The sequence below is a fragment of the Trachypithecus francoisi genome, unplaced genomic scaffold (assembly GCF_009764315.1).
Source record: "Trachypithecus francoisi isolate TF-2019V2 unplaced genomic scaffold, Tfra_2.0 Lachesis_group6, whole genome shotgun sequence".
Classification (NCBI taxonomy): Eukaryota; Metazoa; Chordata; class Mammalia; order Primates; family Cercopithecidae; genus Trachypithecus; species Trachypithecus francoisi.
Window position 1 is genome coordinate 100,329,800 of NW_022681471.1, and position 5,153 is coordinate 100,334,952.

At 36.0% G+C, this 5,153-nt stretch overlaps 1 pseudogene; it reads left to right on the top strand.

Annotated features, from left to right (window-relative positions):
* The first annotated feature begins 943 nt into the window (after window positions 1-943).
* On the top strand, window positions 944-1,879 carry LOC117077810 (annotated as a pseudogene).
* The last annotated feature ends 3,274 nt before the right edge of the window (window positions 1,880-5,153 follow it).

Sequence of the window (5,153 nt, forward strand, 5' to 3'; positions counted from 1 at the left end):
ACTTCCAATGCTGGTACAACTTCCTATACTAACAATTAAATAGGTGGTAGACTGATTTCAAAGCAAAGCTTTTGCATTCTGCAACTACTCTTAACTACATATATGTTATTGTTTCAGTAAATTGTACTGTGTTCTTGAGAATACAATCTGAAGCGAAGCAGAGGAATAGGTACAGTAATTCTATTTTTACAAGAATTATAAATTGAGATAACCGTGAATTATATGATTTTAGAATTTACCTTTTTAGCTTTCATGGAGCAAGTTTGTTGAGGGTTTTTAATTCAGTAAGAAGATAAATATGATGCAGTTTTATTTTTGTCAGTTAACTATCCCCCAACTGTGTCAACACCCCTTTCCCAAAGATTTTATACTAACTTTATGACATCTTAGTCAGATTCCATGACTCTCATCTTACTTTGTATTCCTGGAAATAATCATTTTATTTCAGAAAATATTTTCTCCTCAGTGGGAAGGGAGGGAATTATCAGTCTCCATGAACACCCCCTAAAAGACTGGTGACTTTTCCACCTTATGCACAGTTCTCTAGTCTTTATGGGAAAGCAGGGTGGTGTTGGTTGATGATAAGGGTGGCACTGTCCTGGCACCTTCCAGTAAACCTGATCTCTACTGTAGGTGGCTCACTGAAGACTCGATGAACTTAGAGCGTGTCTTCAAATTGCTCCTTAAACTCCCATCTGCATCCTGTTGTGGTATGTTTACTTAATCTTAACAGTAAATGAATTTGTACTTCCTGAGTTCACATCAGCAAGTCTGTTATTAGAAGTCAGTTTGAGTTTTAGAAATTTATTAGGTATGATTTACTCAGAGTAAATGAGACTTGGCTAAAACAGGTGGAATGACAAAATCAGAAGCATCAAAAATCATGGCTACAGTCGCCTTATGACCATCCAGAACTAGAAGGCTATCTGCAGAGATCTGAGAAATGGCAACAAATGAAAGTGCCAGCATCTTTAGTTCAGCATTTGTAACTGTGGAGTATGTAGATTCACTTTTACCTGAGAGTCCTCTGCAAGGACCATTTTAAAATGCTTGGAATTATATGTTAATAATTATACAATGTTCTAGATTGCAACATGGGGATCTGCTATCATTCATGAAAGCTTTTATTTCTTGTTCTTTTTGCTTGGATTTCTATTTCAATTTGTACCTTGCATTAAAAAGAATAACATTGAAAAATATATACCAGAGACGTGGGAAAACCAATGGAAATGCTTTACAGTACTTCTCTTTAATCACTTTTATATCCTGTTGCTTTATTTGTGGAACCTATCATTTTACAGAGTATTTCAATATTATTTATGATTGAAAAAGAATGACAAATGGTATATGCTTTTGGCAAGGTGCTTTGGCTATACTACAGTCTTTGATACTACTTGGCACTATTTCTAAGCCTGCATAGATTCTTGTACCACAAAAAGAGTATGTAAATAGATTCATAAAATTCATCAGAAGTTTCAAGCCCCATTTGGAATAGAAGCTGAATATGCACATCCTTTGGAAATTCTAATTCTTGGAACTGGATTTTTCATTGGAATCATGCTTTTGTGTGATCATGTAATTAATTCTTCTTTGGACATGGGTGACAATTTATTTGATAGAAATTATTGATGCCCATCGTGGTTATGATATTCCTCTCAAACCTTTAAATCTCATCCTTTTCTACGCTGGTTCTCAGCATCATGATTTACACCACATAAACTTCATCAGAAAGTATGCTTCTACATTTTCATGGTGGAATAGAATTTTTGGAACACACTTTCAGTTTAATGTTTATAGTGAAAATATGAAGAAGTTTGAGAAAAAGCTGAATAAATATCTTATAAAAACCTTTCTGAAGATATACATTTTCCTGAATTGAGACTAGTAGCTAACATTGCTTCTGGGGAGCAGAAATAAGCATGTGTCTTGGTTGCTGAGTGATAAAACGAATATTAATAACCTTTAGTTATCTTCCCAGTGGAGACTTTTTCTACTTTACACACAAATTCTGTATATGTAGAAATACACAGATAATAAGTATTTCCTGCAAAACTAGTCCCCTGTTCATCACCTCACTGCTTTTCTCTCTTGCCCCACTTTCTTCTCTCCCTCATTTCCTCTCCTTAAACTTTCCCCTTTCATTCACTGTCCCTTATTTCTCCCTCACTTCTGAGGGGCCAAATTGGCTGTCTTCATATTATAAGGCTCACCCTTTTCTTGATAATCTCTGGTCAATCAGCTTGATTCAGTGATTGCTTTGTGAACATTCCTGTGCATCATAAGACATTTCCTATTTCCATCTGATATGGTTTGGCTCTGTGTCCGTACCAAAATCTCACCTCAAATTGTAATCCCCCCATGTCGAGGGAGGGACCTGGTGGGAGGTGATTGGATCATGGGGGAAGTTCCCCCATGCTGTTCTCATGATGGTGAGTGAGTTCTCACAAGAACTGATGGTTTAAAAGGATGTGGCTTGATTTGCTCTCTCTCTCTCCTGCCACCATGTAAGACATGCCTTGCTTCCCCTTCGCCCTCTGCCATGATTGTAAGTTTCCTGATGCCGCCCCAGCCATGCAGAACTGTGAGTCATGTAAACCTCTTTCCTTTATAAATTACCCAGTCTCAGGTACTTCTTTATAGCAGTGTGAAAATGGACTAATACACCATCAGAAAACTGATATCATTTTAGCTAAGATTTATATCTTTTTGGGCATGTGTTCTGATCACTCTTTCTCTGTTGGATAGAAGAAATAGAAACTGCATAGATTTGGCAGACAGACTTTGATGTAGATCCTAATTTTCCCACTTTGTAAGTTTGGCTAAGCTGGTCATTTTTTTCTGTATTCCGTTTCCTCACATTAAGTGAGGCTAGTAATAGCCACCTTGAAGGATTTTTGTGAGATTAAATAAGATGAACTATTTGATTATTTGTTAACATCTTAATCTGAAAACATTTTCTCCTGTGCCCCCCAAGTCCTTTTCATATTTCTTTTCCTGATGTTTTTATACATTTCCAAACTAAACCAAAGTACCAAATGACTCAGTCAATTTAAGCCCAAATACACAGAGTTCCAAATCTTCTCCATAGCTTCATTTTTTTTCGGTATGAGAATATTTCTTAAGTGGGCAAATTCTACTCCAGGAGGCTTCGGAATTGTCAGGATCTTTTTTTCTTATCTTCTTACCCTTATTTCATTTAGATCCTGCGCAATTTCTCCCAAGTTTATCCTATTACCAAGCAGTCTAATGGACAATAATGACAGGGAACCTCATATAACAGAGTAGTAAAGGTTAATGACAACGAAAGGTATAACATGAGCTGCTTTTATTTACTAGGAATATTAGTTTTTTCTACAATTTAAAGTCCAAAAGCATCACTGGAATCGATTTTCTAAGCATTAGTTTTATGTTTTATTTTTAAAAATAAAAATATGTATTATTTCAAGGAATATTATTATACAATGTTATAAAATTATATTATATTATAAAATCATTTACATAGTTTTTGCTTAAATTATTTTTTGCAACTTTATTGAAATACAGATGATGGTTAGAATTTATATATTTACATATATTTATATATATTTTTAAAGTATACAATTTGATGATTTGATACATGTATACATTTCCACTTTCCCCATCTGCCACCACCTCCCGCCTCAGCCTCTGGTAACTACCACGCCACTTTCTACATTCAACTTTTTTAGATTCCACATGTAAGTGAGATCATGGATGTTTGCCTTTCTAGGCCTGGCTTATGTCACTTAACATAATGTTCTCCAGGTACCTCCATATTGTCACAAGTGACAAGATTTCCTTCTTTTTTATGGCTGAATAGTATTCCATTTTGTATATGTATCCCATTTTTTAAATTCATTCAACCATTGACAGACACTTAGGTTGGCTATTGTGAATAATGCTGCAATGAACATAGGAATACAGATATCTAGCAGGGAGAGATTTTCAAACAAACTGAGCCTCAGTTTGTTGCTATTTCTTTTCTGTATGTAAACTCTAAAGGTTCCTATTCAATTTCAAGCATGTTATCTGATATGGCAGGCATTCACATTAGAATCTACAAATCATTTCCAACCCCTTTCTTCTCTCATCCACCTCTACCATGGAGGCTGAAAAAGCCTGAGACTCACTTTCCTATTCTCCCCTGCCAATGAGATATAAGGGAAGTTATTATGGGGCTTCATGGAAAGTTTGTACTTCCTAATAAAAAGAACACGGTACGTAAATGACTTGTCTCAGTCTAATTTCTACGAATTCCTGCCTTTAAATGTTACTTTGTTATTGTGATGCTTGCAGCTAGGAAAAGCATCTTGAAACCACGAAGCAACCATTCAAAGAACAAAATCCCTGAATGGTACTACCTAGATTTTCTTCTAGGGTTTTTATGGTATTAGGTCTAACATTTAAGTCTCTAATCCATCTTGAATTAATCTTCATATAAGGGGTAAGGAAAGGATCCAGTTTCAGCTTTCTACTTATGGCTAGCCAATTTTCCCAGCACCATTTATTAAATAGGGAATCCTTTCCCCAATTCTTGTTTCTTTCAGGTTTGTCAAAGATCAGATGGCTGTAGATGTGTGGTATTATTTCTGAGGACTCTGTTCTGTTCCATTGGTCTATATCTCTGTTGTGGTACCAGTACCATGTTGTTTTGGTTACTGTAGCCTTGTAGTATAGTTTGAAGTCAGGTAGCGTGACGCCTCCAGCTTTGTCCTTTTGACTTAGGATTGTCTTGGCAATGCGGGCTCTTTTTTGGTTCCATATGAACTTTAAAGCCGTTTTTTCCAATTCTGTGAAGAAAGTCATGGTAGCTTGATGGGGATGGCATTGAATCTATAAATCACCTTGGGCAGTATGGCCATTTTCACGATATTGATTCTTCCTATCCATGAGCATGGTATGTTCTTCCATTTGTTTGTGTCCTCTTTGATTTCACTGAGCAGTGGTTTGTAGTTCTCCTTGAAGAGGTCCTTTACATCCCTTGTAAGCTGGATTCCTAGGTATTTTATTCTCTTTGAAGCAATTGTGAATGGAAGTTGATTCCTGATTTGGCTCTCTGCTTGTCTGTTACTGGTGTATAAGAATGCTTGTGATTTTTGCACATTAATTTTGTATCCTGAGACTTTGCTGAAGTT